At 48.0% G+C, this 16,378-nt stretch overlaps 1 long non-coding RNA gene across 2 annotated transcripts; it reads left to right on the top strand.

Annotated features, from left to right (window-relative positions):
- Nucleotides 1-7,707: 7,707 nt before the first annotated feature.
- On the top strand, nucleotides 7,708-9,513 carry LOC108045328. 2 transcript variants are annotated; one of them, XR_006417706.1, is made up of 4 exons: nucleotides 7,708-7,870; nucleotides 7,936-8,074; nucleotides 8,890-8,999; nucleotides 9,078-9,513. It is a non-coding gene; the product is annotated as an uncharacterized LOC108045328 (long non-coding RNA). The 2 variants fall into 2 exon arrangements; XR_006417705.1 differs by having other exon boundaries at nucleotides 8,890-9,513.
- Nucleotides 9,514-16,378: the final 6,865 nt, after the last annotated feature.

Below are 16,378 nucleotides of genomic sequence, written 5' to 3'. Positions count from 1 at the left end.
GCAGTACATCCATTAGTAGATCCCAAATAAATGGGCCACTAATTGATCCTTGCGGGGAACCTCTGGTTACGGAGACTTCAACTGTCCCATAACCACTTCTGATCTTAGCACTCCGGCCGGAGAAAAAGCTCTGCCACAAGCTCATTTCCCGGCATCCCAAGTCAGCTAATCGGCGCAGTGCGGCGCTCCATTCGACGTTGTCGAATGCTCCTTTGAAGTCGACGAACGCTCCGAGCACGTATTTCCCCGGGCTGGCGTCAACACTGCTCTTCACGTGACTCCAAGCATCCTCCACACATCGTCCTTGGCGAAATCCGAGCTGCCATCTGCTGCCTTCAGAGAAGAACTTCTCTCACACGATCAACCATGATGGCCTCGAGCACCTTCCCAAAGACAGGCAACAAGCAGATCCCCGGTATGAGGATGGCTCGCACCTGTCCTTGTCGGGTCCCTTGAGCAGCGCCACTCTGCGGGGAAATATCCTAACCGTATGCAACGGGAAAGGAGCTCCGTCAGGTGCTGAGGAATAGCGCGCCAGACTGCCTTGCAGATTGTGCCGTTGATGCCGTCCATGCCAGGCGAGCGTCTGCTCTTCAACCTGGCGACACAAGCGTCAACTTCGGCAGCTTCCAAGGGCGGTGGGATCGCCTGCGCTATGGCAATCGGTGCATCAGACTCCGCAACTGGGAAAAAGTTACGGAGGAGCACTCGCGCACAGTCACCCCAATTGGTAACCAGCTCGCCATTCACGCGTAGGCACCCAATCTCCGTTCCGTCTGCGACCTCGGGAAATCTTGTAAACGCGCCCCCAGGGCGTCTTTCTCCCACGAAGCGTCTTCAGTCCTCCTCCTTGGTCGTCAAGATGAGCTTCTTGTATTCCGCTGAGGCATGCCTCAGCTGAACGACAAGTTGCTCAGTCGCAGCCACATCGCCCTGGCGGCGAGCATCCTGGACTCGGCGTCGCAGTCTCCTGACCACGCGGCGCTTGGAGCTCAGGTCGGCAGTCCACCAACCTACTCTCCTTCGACGAAGTCCCGGCGTCCTACGGCCCAGGGCCAGATCGCACACGTCGTGCACGGTCTGCCGAAGGCATGCGACTTGGTGGTCCAACGGCGACTTCTCCGAAGTCTTCCGTGAAGTCCTCCCGGTTGCCCTCCTCACAATCTCCTCTTCGAACAATCGCCAACGTGCATTGGAGAAGTTCCAGGATGGCACAGGAGCTATGCTCTCAACTGTACCGAGCGGTCTGCCAAAGTAGCCACAACACTAATGCGGTTATGGTCACTTGACTCCCACTCATCCACTCTCCACTCATATGTGGCCAGCATAGATGCTGCATGGTTGACGATCGTCACGTCGATATCGCTCCTGCGCTCGGTAATTATCGAACGTGAACACCTGGCTAGGCTGCGTTGAGGGCGGCGGCACAGCTTCCACCAGTACCCACTCAACTAGCAGCTCACCCCGGGTGTGCGATTCAAGCTTGCCCCACGTGTTTTCCGAGAGATCTTGCTAAACCACATGGGGGATACTGCATTCGCATCCAAGCCGAGGATTGCTGGGTTTCCTGCTGGCCTGCAGCAGGACCTCATCCAGGTATCCTGAGGTACGGCTCTAGCTCGACGTCGAACTTGGCAGTAAGCTGGAGCAAAGAAAGATTGTGCCAAAACTTCCCTTGTAGTCTCACGCATACGCCAAAGTCGCCGTGGTGAGGGGGCCCACTGGGCATGCAGATGACATCCTTGGTGATCCACGAGGATGGCTGCCTTCCCACGTCGCATCCGCGAAAATCCGTACTCCATCAGGCAGCTCATCCATCCTCCCGTTGCTCAAATAAGGCTCCTGCAACAGTGCGAACAGGGATCGAGAGTCTCGCGTAATCGACTCCAAGCTCTATGGTGGCTTCTCGGCCACGGCCACAGTTTGCCTGGATGAAGGTTAAAAACATTTAATGTCTAGCCTTCACCCTCGCCAGCACCGCCGCATACACAGGGCAGCCCCGGGGGCATAAGATGCGATGCCCGACGGGAGACCCTTGAATCGGCGCAATTCCGACAGTCCACCGGGTTCGTGCACCTCGCTGCGTTGCGGCCGGTCTGTCCGCACTGGCGGCATACGTTTTCCTTAAATCGGCACTTGTCGATCTTGTGGTCGAAACCCACGCACCTGTGGCATGCGTAGGTTCTTACCTCGGACCGGCAACGGTACGAGAACCATTTCACGTAGACCCTGCCCACGTCTAGGATTGCCTGCGCCTCGTCACTCACCTCCAGATTCACATTTACTGTGGCTCCATTGGCGGCCGACCAGGGCTTCGTTGCCAGGTGCACCGACTTCTCGAACTCCTTAAGGGGCATCTCGTCGAAGTTCTTCTGGTGGAGCTCCACCATAAACTCCTCCGGTCCAATGGACGTGTCCACGTCGAACACCGTCATCTTGGCCTTCGCCGCTGCATTCCTTGCCACTTTCAAGCCTACCTCGGCGAACTTCGTCGAGGCAACAACTTTGGCCAGCTCGACCTGAGACGGCGTGCGAATAATCGCACCGCCTCGCTTCAGCTCCCGCACATCGTGCACCCTTACGCCAAGGGTTGGGGCCACTTCCTTGCGGATCTTCTCCGCAATCTGCCTCCCAGACAGCGCAGGGTCGTCGCCTGCCACGACGGCCGACCAGGTCTCCCTGACCTTCACCCGCGGTGCGGCTATGGGAACGAAAGGGGCTGCGATGTTCGCACCCCGAGCAGCAGTGGCAGCATAAGAAACCGGAGCCGGAACGACCGGAGGTGGCATCCTCAGACGGCCTTCCAATTCTCCGCACCGAAGCATCAGCGCCACGACTAGCTCGTCGTAGCGGCTAAGCGACTCAGAAAGCCAGTTGGCTGCCTCCCCGGTCATCGAAACGAGGCTTCTCCTCGCCATCCTCTGGGCCGTCGATAGCTCGGCCAAAACGGCCGCATGCCCGTCCGCGACCACTCTACCGGCGTTTGACCTCGGTATTTCCGACGGCTTCTCAGCCAGCCGGACTGAGCTCTGGCCACCACATCTTTCGATCGCTTCGTCGATCACCTGGAACAACCCATCTCGACCGGCACCAACACCAGCCGCTGCAGTCGGCGCTGCAACGCTCCTCTCCTCCTGGCACGCAACTGGTCTGGGCTCCTCCAGCGAAGACAGCTGATCCTCGACCATCCGACCAGGAACTCCTGTCTCACTGTCCCGCGCCGGCACCTTCGCCTGCGAGGCGCTCCTCGGCGGCGCAGTGGCGCGTTTGCCCCTAGGGCGACCCCTTGCGGGCATCCTGCTGGCACTACTTGCCCTGCTCCCAGCGGACTGCTCGCTCTCGGAAATATCCATAGCGCCCTCCTTTGGGGGAAGACGCCGTCTATTGGGTATTTCCAGTACCCGAACCGCTGTCTGTGTTAACAACTATCCAAGACACTCACCAATAAACTAGGTGGCAACTCTGAATAGAGCGGGTACACCAACCGAACACTACAGCTGTCGCACAGCTGTTTTCGCTCTCAGAGAGCGGCCGTGAGCGGACGTGGGCGCACGTGCGTGGAAATTTTCCAAAATCAAATTGTTAATTTCCCGCGACCCGTTGCACTTTCACGCGCGAAAAACCTCTCTACGTACACAATAGATGCTGCACTTCAGTCTGAGTCAGTTTTTACACTTTGATTCCGCTTATTTGTCCGTTTTAGAAAAATGCACTCGCGGAGCACACGAAAACACGTCTACTCGGCGCAACTTTCCACGAACGACTGTGACTGCCTGCGCTATGGCAATCGGTGCATCGGACTCCGCAACTGGAAAGAAGTTGGAGGAGCACTCGCGCACAGTCACCCCAATCGGTAACCAGCTCGCCATTCACGCGAAGGCACCCAATCTCCGTCCGTCTGCGACCTCGGTAAATCTTATAAACGCGCCCCCAGGGATCATGTGAATTTTCTCCCACGAAGCGTCTCCAGTCCTCCTCCTTGGTCATCAGGATGAGCTTCTTGTATTCCGCTGAGGCATGCCTCAGCTGAACAACAAGTTGCTCAGTCGCAGCCACATCGCCCTGGCGGCGAGCATCCTGGACTCGGCGTCGCAGTCTCCTGACCACGCGGCGCTTGGAGCTCAGTCCACCAACCTACTCTCCTTCGACGCAGTCCCGGCGTCCTACGGTCCAGGGCCAGATCGCACACGTCGTGCACGGTCTGCCGAAGCCATGCGACTTGGTGGTCCAACGGCGCTTCTGAGAAGTCTTCCGGAAGTCCGGTTGCCCTCCTCACAATCTCCTCTTCGAACAATCGCCAACGTGCATTGGAGAAGTTCCAGGATGGCACAGGAGCTATGCTCTCAACTGTGCGCGCGGTTGCCAAAGTAGCCACAACACTAATGCGGTTATGGTCACTTGACTCCCACTCATCCACTCTCCACTCATATGTGGCCAGCATAGATGCTGCATGGTTGACGATCGTCACGTCGATATCGCTGCGCGCTCGGTGATGATCCACTAGGATGGCTGCCTTCCCACTTCGATCCGCGAAAATCCACATAAGGCTCCTGCAACAGTGCGAACAGGGATCGAGATTCGCGTAATCTGACGCCGAGCACGATGGTAGGAACTCGGCCACGGCCACAGTTTGCTTGGATGAAGCTAAACATTAATGTCTGGCATTACACAGGACAGCCGGGGGACAACATATGGTGTCCCGACGGGTAGCCCTTGTATCGGCACTGTGCGACCTTGTGGTCAAAGCCAAAACATCGGTGGCAAGCATATGTGCGGATCAGCGCTCGGCAGTTATATGCAAACCAGCCGATATACACCTTTCCGCCATCCAGCACCTTAAGGGCCACGGCATTCACCTCAAGCGTCACATTAACAGTGGCGCCGTCGGCTGCAGACCATGGCTTCTCAAGGTGTATCGCCTTGTTAAAAGAAGCCTCATCCATCACGTCTGCGAAGTTGTTTTTATACAACTCCTTCATAAAAACAGTAGGCGTCGTGGCAGTGTCCACATTGCTTACAATGACTTTAGGTCGCTGCGCAGGGTTCTGTTGAACCTCCAGGCCAACTTCTCCGAACCTCTTGCTTGCAACAACCTTCTTGATTTCGCCTGACAAGGGGGTGTGGATGATGGCACCACCACGCGCAAGCCCTCTCACCTCGTGCAGGCGCACCCCGAGCGAAGGGGCGATCTCCTTACGCACCTTTTCCGCCACTTGGTTGCCCGAGACGTTCGGGTCCTTGCTGACCACAACAACAGACCACGTCTCTCTGGGCTTCCTCGGCGCTGGCACTGGGCCGGCCTGTGGCGCTGGCAGGCTGGGATATGCAGCGGCATACCCAACAGGCGGCAAGGGGACCACAGCTGGCGCGACGACGGGAGCGCTCTGGGCATTCAGCTGCCTCTTGCTCACCTCCACCTCTTTGCAACGGCGTCATCCGAGCATTGTCGCTCAGAACGGGCAACGGGAGCAACGGGAGGGGGGACGAGAAACTTGGCACCAGTTTCTCTCTCCTTGCTGGCAGCAACATCATTCGCCGAAGCCAGCGCAGTCGTCGATGTCGACGGCTGCGGGTCCTCCAGCGACGACAGCTCCTCCAGCTTGAAATGCGGCTGCGGCATTCCACCGCCACCGCAGCTGGCAGCAACCTTAGCGCGCGACGCGTCCCTCGGCGGCGCCTTCGAACGTTTGCCACGAGCGCGACCTCTACCGCGGGCGGCACCACTCGCCAGGCTACTAGCCAGCGAGCAGTCGCTCTCCGAGAGCTCCATGGCGCCCTCTGTCGGGATGGACGACGCCATCTACCGGCCCGCACGATAACCGAACCGAACCTCTTATCCGGGACACGCACCAACTGTACAATGGCAACGCTCGCTAGCGAGTTCACACACCGAAGCACCAGCTGTTGCTTACGCTCACCGTGAGAGAAGCGCTCTCTCGAAACGTACACGCGGTGCCACGCGAGTGGAAAATTCCCAATGGGAAATGTCTTTCCCACCTCAAATCGCGTTGTTTTCGCCGGGAAAACTGTGTCCGCTGTACTAAGTCGCACTCACGAACCTGTTTCGCAGGTTTTCGCTATTTAATATAGCCCACAAGTAACACTTTGAATTTATCACACACGGAGCACACGTTACGCGCGTCCGTCGTTAATCCATTCATGCGCGTCAGTATTTGGCTATTTTTTTTTATCGCTAAGGACTGGAAATCTTCCATAGATACTAGGTCCGCCATCACCTTGTGTGGTAGGTAAGTCTAGCATGCACGATTAATTGCTCTATCTGAACCTTCTTTACATTGAGGGTTCCGCAACGCCTACGTACTAAAACCATCCTCATCTTATTATTTATTTGCTACTTTTGCGATGTTTATGCCTTCTTGATGTTATGCCAAGGCAGCAGGCATTATTTTCATATTACCAGCGACTTAAGCTACGTATTCTCTTGAGTATCCACTTAGATACATGAATAGCATATTACCGTTTGTTAAGATAAGATATATTTCAAAACTTTTTGAGCAGATTATTGCGAACCATCTTTTTCTTTCTAGTTAAGCCTTATATCTTACCCATCTAACTTAAGTATGGCTGGTAAATCTACAACTACTATTTTGGCCGTCTTCATCAATTACTGCATTCTAGAATTCCACTGTCATTGTCAAGTAACACTTTATTTGGACGTTGTCAAGGCTTTTGAAAAATGTTTTCATAACGCTCTTTTTGGCAAACTCCAATAAGCTTGGTTGTCCTCACCATCAGTGTTGGGATAGGCACCCGCTAAGGTGCAAGGTATTGGCGGTAACAAATACCAAGGTCAAACAAAACGTACGCAATTTTCTAAATATTTAGGTAACTAACTAATTTTACAAACACCAAATTTATAACTACAATTAAAGTGATATATTGAAGAACAAACTCTTTCAATAAAATTTGTTTATTAATTATAAATTTGTTATCAAATAAAATTCTTAAATAAGTTTAAATTATATATTAACGATTATTATCCCATTATTATCTTTAAACAGTTAATATAAGAATTCATAGAAAAATATTATTATTAGATTATTATTATTAAAAACCATCACTGCATGTCTGCCTTCGCAGTTGGTGATAACCACCGTAAGTGAACCGTATATACACATATGTGTATGCCAGACAGACTCTTTATATTTACCCCTTTCTTCGGAAACGTAAGGAAAGTGGTGATTTCCCCGACATTTATGTTAGCCCATTCGATTCCCCAGACAGACTTTAATTTTCCCCAGAAATTTAACCATTCCCTAGACATTTCCCCCTTAACTGCGTGAAGTTTGAACTTTCCCCATGAGATTTCAAATGAAATTCACCATTTCGATTCCTGTTGTCTGGCCACTCTCGTGACTATCATCACAATTGTGCCTATCGATTGTGAGGTCAAGCGTTGCCACCGTCGTTACCATTATAGTTGTCCTATGTCGCCAGTGTTGCTACTACTAAAACTGTTCACGGAGAAATCTAGTATTTCTTGTACCCATCGATCGCAACTATCGATAGTTTCCGATTTTCGCAATGGCAGCGTGGGTGGTAGTCAAGACAAAGTATTCAGCGAGAGGCAAACAGCTTGCAATGACTTTCCGTCAGACCTTTTTCTACGCCAAATTTCCCCACAGTTTCCAACACTAGGTATCGATTGACACCGACGACTCCCCTGCTAAGAGCAACTGGACCATCTCTAAGGGCATCAAAAGGTAAATAAAAAACAAAAAGGTAAATATGGGAACTAAATGACGAAAAGTGGAGTATAAATGGACTTGCCGATGCGCACCCACCCATCCTATTATACCCCTTCGTCAGTTTAGCTCCTCAATAATGGGAATTCCCTAAGGCAACAATGGTACGCATCTTAATATATACATTTGTTATGATCACAAAAGATATTAAACATTTTCTCTTTTAAAGGCATAAAAAAACTGCCACCTGATGGGTAAGGTAAAGTTTTATCAGTTCTGCTCAACCAATTCCTATTGGCAGACCCTAAGTTGTACAACCGGACACAAGCGCGAGGGATCACGAATATTACAAACGGACAGGAGTTAAGGTATAAAAGTTACTTAAAATCTAATTTTAGGTCGCCAAGGTAGAGAACGGCCAGTATGGCACGCAGGGATTTTGGCTATTTTAAGTTAAAGGCGTGGCTGCTGGTCGCAAAATCCACCGAAATATGGGTAGAGAGGAACTTGATCCCCTTTCAACGACCCTGTGGGATGCGGTGTCTCGGCCATTCGCTGCTACACAGCGGCCACCCCAACAGAAATGGTACGCAGTGCAGTGGCCAGCGACTTACTGCAGCAAATCCTGCCTGTTGTGCTTAGGATGCAGTACAGTTTCCTGAGCCACCTAGAGGGCAGTGCAACGATGCCTACGATGCCCAGGTTCTATGTTCTAAAACGGACTTACTGAGGGATTCTCTAGTGTGGTTGGTGGTTGCTGCTGATCGGGTATGACTTTCACAAAGGGGGACAGTTTAAGGCGAGGTCCGCCTTTCTCCAACGCCTTTTAAAATAGGGTCCCCGTTAGAAATAATAAGATACCGGCAACACCAATAAACACCACCACTCTTACTTTGATCGCGAATTCCACAATAAAATTATCTTGAAAAGCGTAGAAGTGTGGCAGCTACTGACCTACGCAAAGTCATCTGCCATATTCTCGCTGGGGTCTCCCAAACTGGGTCATAGGCCAAATCCAAGGTCATCATAGCAATACACACAGTGAATCGGGCTGTTTAAATACCTAGATAGCCAAGTGCTTCAGCAGAAGGGCCGCCACTTCATTAGGGGTTACCCTCCACTAAACCTTATTGACAGCATGAAAAACTGATAACCGATTCCCTACTTTCTTATTTCTTTCCAGCCAAATTGATTTGCAACACCATCCAAAGATTTAGAAAGACGCCACCTAATCACAGGCCACTCGACAAAATCATAGGGAGCATATGGATAGAAGCCTGGTGAAATCCTCAGGTGCAGTTCCAAGCACGCTGGCCGGGAAGTACTGCTCCAGATGTTGCCTACGATCGTTTACTTTGTGCCTCCTTTCAGGTTACACCCGTATGTCGTTGGCGTGGTACACGAGTAACCGACACCTTGCAGAATCTCCGGCTCGTAGGCATTGTTTCCAACCGCTTTCACGACGAAGTTGAGGCGATACACTTCTTGGCCCGGCTTCACTAGGAACGTCCGAGCTCTCTGGTCGTACCGCTGGCGACTTCGTTCGTACGAGCTTTCAAGCCTCTTCTTTAGATCATATGGCATAGATCACTTTCAGTTTGTCGGTCGTTCCCGTTCCTTAAATCTAATGGTCGCATATAGACTTCAATATTCTCGCCAACTTGTAATGTTCGAAAATCCTGTGAAAGGGGACTTCGCCAGTTGCCGAGTGAATGGCGTTGAAAATGGCCATCACAGTTTCGGGAGATCCCATTCTTGATGGTCGTCCTTTATGAAACTCCGGGTAGCCTATGAGCTCATCCTCGATCCTAAGGTAGGGTAAGTGCGGATTGCGTGTTTTCCAGACTTTCCTTGACAAAGTTTTGTGGCTTCTAGGATGGCAATGATCTCGCTCGTGCAGGAGGAAGAGTACATTGGTAGTAGACCGGATTTTAAAAGGTTATCAGTAATACTGAATCCAGATACCCCATCAGCCTTAGAACCGTCAGTATATACAAAATTGTGTTGTGGGTATGAGGATTGTAAGGACCTGAGAAGTTGTTGGTAAGTTGTTGCAGGGGTTATTTGTTTATTATGAGGTAACATACTAGTATCGATAGCTTTATGTATGGTAGTCATATTAAATTTTTTACAGTTACTGATTCGGATAGGAGAAACGGGGAGGGATAGATGGTTGCATGATTTGATTATTCTGTATATGGTACTAGGGTATCTGTATTTTATTTTTTGTGGCTTTATTAGTTTAGTTATATGGGTGCCGTGGGCGAATAGATATTTTTACTTAATTTGGCTGTAAGGAAGTTTCGTTTTTGTTCTATTGTGTTTGTTTTTGTTTCTAGTAGTAAGTTGTTTACTGGTGTGGTTCGATAGGCTCCTAAGGCTGATCTTAGAACTGCATTTATTGTTGTTTTTAAACAGTTTAATTTAGATTTGGGAGAATATCCGTAAATAGGCAGTCAAAAATCGATTTTTGAAATGAGGATAGATTTAATAGTATTGATAAGAGTGGTTGTGTTACTGTTATATTTAAGGGAAGAGAGATGTTTAATAATACTTAGAGTTTTTGATAGTTCTGTTTTTAATTTTGAAATATGGGTGTTCCAGGTGTATTTGTTGTTAATAGTAAGTCCTAGTATTCTGAGGGAATTGGTACTGGGAAAATTTGTGTCGCCTGTAAGGATCTTGGCAGAGCAGTTTTGTTTTCTGCCTATGTGAAGGAATTGTCATTTTTCTTTTGATCGAATTGATCCAGAGTTCGTACACCAGTCGTCTATTTGAGAAAACAGGGCTTGGAGGTTGGTAGTGCGGTTTTTGGTTTATTGTGTTCGATTATAAGATGGAAGTCATCGGCGTATGATGTTAGTTTTATTTTTAGTTTTAGTTTGTGTTGTAAGCTATGTGGTCTACTAAGAGTAGACTGTCTATAACAGATCTTTCCCTTCTGAATCCAATCTGGTTGCTGTTGATTAGATTGTTATTTAAAACAAACCACCACAGTCTCTTCGCGATAATTTTATCAAGTGTTTTGGCAAGGCATGAATTTAGGGATATCGGGCGGTACGATTTTATGTCTGTTTTGAGTTTTTGGGGTTTTAGAATGGGAAGTACAAGGCTATGTTTATAGGCTTGCTTATGTGAGCAAACACAACGAATAAGCAAGTGCGTATGTGTGCGTACTTGTTTGAGAAGACGATTTTCGGCCAGAAATCATTTCTGAGCTAAGAAAATAATTGTGTGTCAAAAGAATTTCTATGATTGAACAGGGTGTTTATTTAAATTGCATTGATGTATATATGACAATGAAGCTTGATGTAAACCTTTTTTATACACCTTAAAAACGAATAAATGCATATTTAATTCATAGTTTCTGTTAGCGTACCACTATTTTGTGTGGGAGACAATTATGATGACTCTTTGTATATCTTAGAACATAGGCAATGCAATGTATTTTTAACTAACAACCCCCACTTCTTTGCTATGGTGCCCGCCTTGACTCAAAAAACGTGTATATAAACCCGACCTTTTGCTCGCCCCTAAAGACTTCAAAATCTACAAAGTGACTACCAAAACTAAGAAAAATAGCGAAAAGACGCTGGAAGCAATGCCCATATCCCAAGGTCAACATCTCCTTGTGATTAAAACTAAATTTAAAACCGATCTAGCTAATCAAATCAATTAAAAATGTCGAACGCAAATAAAATATTAACAAGTGCAACCGGTAAAGCCACGAAGCCAAGTCGCGATCGGCAACAAATACAACTAGACGAACGACGGCTGTCTTCTGCACGGAACAATGCTTACATTTCAATTGACTCATCGGAGGCAACAACAAAATTAACGTCACTGACCGCTACCGAAAGAGCCCGCTCACTGTCACCAGCGATTTTATGCTCAAGCAGCGCTGCCGTTACTCAGTCGTGGAGTTCATAATGCCCGTCACCTCTCTCTCTCATCGATGCACCGACTACTTCGGCTTGTGCGCCCACCAGCACTGTACCCTCTCTTACTACAGCAACGTCAACGACAACAACAACTTTAACGTCTGCGGCTACCCAGTGGCCTATCTCAACACCACAAGTAAAACTTAGCTCTACTGACCCTCTTACGAATAATACCCTCTTACAGACCGGGATCGATCGGTATGTACAAATAACAAGAAAGGAAAGCTAACTTCGGGCGGAGCCGAAGTTGATATACCCTTGCAGAATACTCTGTAAATTCATATAGTCGGCCGATCCTTATGAACTTTGGTAGGTCGGATTGATTGGCCAAAAATAAAACCCGTAGAAAATCCCAACTTCCTAACTTAACATCAGTTATATGGCAGCTATAAGATATAGTCGGCCGATCCTTATGAAATTTGGTAGGTCGGATTGATGGGCCAAATATAAAACCCATAGAAAATTTCAACTTCCTAACTTTACAAACACCAAAGTTATGGCATTTCCGATCAATCAGTTATATGGCAGCTATAGGATATAGTTGGCCGATCCCGGCCGTTCCGACATATATACTGCGTGCAAAGGAAAGAAGGCTGAGTGCAAAGTTTCAACTCGATAACTTTAAAACTGAGAGACTAGTTTGCGTAGAAACAGACAGACGGACAGACGGACAGACAGACGGGCAGACGGACAGACGGACATGGCTATATCAACTCAGGAGGTGATCCTGATCAAGAATATATATACTTTATAGGGTCGGAGATGTCTCCTTCACTGCGTTGCACACTTTTGACCAAAATTATAATACCCTCTGCAAGGGTATAAAAAGAAAGCTTAGTCCAAAAAAAAACGTAAACTCAAATTTGCCAAAAGTACCGAAAACTTTAGGCAACACACGAACATCCGAAAATAGATTTGCCATACTTGGCGAGACCGAAGAAGACAAGGGTCAGGCGCCTCAAGTCATGAAAGCTGTAAAGCCACCGCCAATATATATTAGGAAACACAACAGTGTCGATCTGATTAATAAGCTTAAACAAGTAATCGGGCCTAACCACTTCTATATCAATACCCTAAAAAGAGGAAACATATTAGAAACAAAACTCCAGGTTAACAACGAAGACAACTTCCGTTCTGTAACAAGATATCTCGACAATGAGCTTATAAATTACTACACTTACCAACTAAAAAGTAAGAAAGGCCTACAAGTTGCACTTAAAGGTATAAAATCGACTGTTGCGGTAGCAGAAATAGCCGAAGGCCTCACGGAAAATGGCTTCGACGTTAAGCACATCGTAAACATAGTGAACAGGGATAAAATTCCCCAACCCCAGAGACGAAACCTCTAAAGAAAAATGCAGTGCATCCTATTTACAATCTGCAATATCTCCTTCACCGAAGAATCACCGTAGAGGAACCGCATAAGCGGAACGGCCCCGTACAGTGTACAAACTGCCAGGAGTTCGGGCATACAAGAACCTACTGCACCCTGCGTCCAGTTTGTGTCGCCTGTGGAGATTTGCATTGCATTGAAGCATGCCTGGGAAACAAAGAAGACCCTACTCTGAGGAAATGCAGTAATTGTGGGGGAAACCATACTGCCAACTACCGGGGCTGTCCCGTCTACAAAGAACTCAAGAGCCGCCTAAATCAGAGACGCAGTAATCCACTCGCGGCTCAACACTCTGCCCAACCAAACATCTTCACCCCATCAACAACCACTCCTGGTGTCTCCTTTGCCAACGCACTCCGCGACCCTGGAATCTCACAAACATCTACCGCCCAACCTGCAGCATTGCGTCCACAGCCACCCATATCAAACCTAAATGATTTTCCGCTCTTAAGCCAAAATGGCCAAACAACAAGTCAACCTTCTACGCAGCAAAACCAAACTCTTCCCCCACAAACACTTAGCGGTCTAGAATCTACACTAGCTACTCTTGCAAACGTCATGATGACGATTCAAAGTTCCCTTCAAGAACTACTGCGAAACCAGAGCCCTCTAATGGAACTGCTGATCAAACAAAAGTCTGTATAAATGGACTCCTTAAGAATATGCTTCTGGAACGCAAACGGCGTTTCCCGGCACAAAAACGAACTCCTACAGTTTCTAAACAGCCACAATATCGATATCATGCTACTTTCTGAAACCCATCTAACTAATAAAAACTACTTCCATATCATCGGATATATATTCCACGCGACCAACCACCCGGACGGTAAAGCACACGGAGGTACCGGTATACTCATTAAACAACGCATAAAACATCATCCCTTGGAGACATTCGCTACTAACTACCTACAGGCCACATCCCTACGTATAAACCTAATTGGCGGCCCACTTACCCTATCCGCCATATATTGCCCCCCACGCTTCAGTATTGCAGAAAATGAGTTTATGAATTTCTACAACTCACTAGGACGCTGCTTTATAGCTGCCGGTGATTATAACGCAAAGCATCCCCACTGGGGATCTCGTCTTATCAACCCCAAAGACCGCCAATTATACAACGCTATTATCACTCCTGGTAATGCGCTTGACTTTGTCTCACCAGCTAGGCCTACATACTGGCCCACAGATCCAAATAAACAACCTGACATTATCGATTTCGCTGTTATTAGAAGAGTCTCGCACAGGCTGATAAACATAAAAACCTTAGAAGAGCTTACATCGGACCATTCGCCAGTTCTCCTCTGTCTATCTGAACAGCCGCAGCTTCTGGAACGCCCCCAACATCTAACATCAAACAAAACAAACTGGCTGAAGTACAAAAAATATGTAAGTGCACACATCGAACTTGATCCTGAAATTTCCTCTGAATCTGACATTGACAAGTCGCTTAAACACCTCACGGACGTAATGTCCTCTGCCGCCAAACATTCTACGCCAGAACCCTCATCCACAAACCCGCTAAGAACTGGACGCTCAAGTATCCAGATCGAGTTTCTCCTACTTGAAAAACGTAGACTTCGCAGAGACTGGCAGACTCATCGGTCCCCAGCTACTAAGAAAAGACTTAATGAAGCATCTCGAAAATTGTCGAAGGCCCTCTCTACCGAAAATAACCAGGCCCAACGGGCCTACATTGCGAAACTATCCCCGACGGGTAATAAATTCCCACTATGGAGAGCGCACCCAAACATGCAGCCACCAATAGATCCCGATTGGCCAATTCGATCGCAGTGACGAAGAAAGAGCTAACACCTTTGCCCATCACTTGGAAAACGTCTTCAAGCCCCACCCGCCATCCAACCAATTCACTCTACCGAATGTCTCGCTAGCGTCGCCGTCCTCCCCAGTTACCCTTGAAACCAGCACAATACTTAAAGCTATTAAAGAACACATAAACCCAAAAAAGGCTCCTGGTCACGATTTTATTTCTCCAAAAATGATAATTGAATTACCTGCATGCGCAGTCAGATGCATCGCATTTATATTTAACTCAATATTGAAATGGGGCTACTTTCCTGACCAATGGAAAGAGTCTGTCATTACAATGATCCCGAAGCCAGGAAAAGACAAATCCCAGCCTTCCTCGTACCGGCCCATCAGTCTGCTCCCATGTCTATCAAAGCTATTTGAAAAACTGCTTCTTGTTCATCTAGTAACACATCTTGAAAACAACAGAACGATCCCTCTGCACCAATTCGGATTTAGGGAAAAGCATGAAACTATCGAACAGGTAAACCGCTTAACATCTGAAATTCGCACGGCTTTCGAACTCAAGCAATATTGCAGTGCCTTATTTCTGGACGTATCACAGGCATTTGATCGCGTCTGGATCGACGGTCTGGTATACAAAATCAAAACCCTCCTACCGGAAAACACTCACAAGTTGCTTGAGTCATACCTCAGAAACAGAGTTTTCACCGTGAGATGTAAAACCTTTACCTCAACCATCCGTAACATCGAAGCTGGAGTACCCCAAGGAAGTGTGCTTGGACCAATCTTGTACATCCTTTACACGGCAGACATTCAAACAAGCCGCCAGACCCTCATCTCAACCTTTGCTGACGACACTGCCATTGTTAGCCGCTCGAAATGCCCAAAAACAGCTACAGCCCATTTAAAAGAACACCTGGTAGCTGTAGAAAAATGGCTCGCAGACTGGCGTATCAAAGTCAATGAGCAAAAGTGTAAGCACATTACATTTACACTAAACTTGTCGAAATGCCCACCACTGACGCTAAACAACAAGCCGGTTCCACAAGCAGACGAAGTCACCTATCTCGGCATACACCTAGACAGGAGGCTTACCTGGAGAAAGCATATAGAAGCAAAGAAGACCCATTTAAAACTAAAGGCCAGCAGCCTTCACTGGCTCATGAACTACCGCTCCCCCTTCCACTCGAATATAAAGTACTACTGTATAACTCGTGCTTAAAGCCGATCTGGACCTACGGTTCCGAGCTCTGGGGAAACGCAAGCAGCAGCAATATAGAAATTATTCAAAGAGTACAATCAAAGACCCTACGAACAATAACTGGAGCCCCCTGGTACATCCGCAATGCAAACATCCAGAGAGACCTGGATATAAATCCCGTAAAAGAAGAAATTGTTTCCAGAAAAATTAAATATGAAGCCAGATTATCAAATCACCCAAACCTGCTTGCCAGACAACTCAACCGGCTAAGCTATCATTCCCGTCTACAGCGGAATGATTTCCCATCCCTTTTTCAATAACATAAGTTAACGTAACATAGATTAAGATTTGAAAACTTATTGTTATT

This window comes from Drosophila rhopaloa, unplaced genomic scaffold (genome assembly GCF_018152115.1).
Source record: "Drosophila rhopaloa isolate 14029-0021.01 unplaced genomic scaffold, ASM1815211v1 contig_3, whole genome shotgun sequence".
NCBI classification, from domain to species: domain Eukaryota; kingdom Metazoa; phylum Arthropoda; class Insecta; order Diptera; family Drosophilidae; genus Drosophila; species Drosophila rhopaloa.
The sequence above is the reverse complement of the archived record's forward strand: the minus strand, read 5'-3'. Positions and strand labels throughout refer to the sequence as shown.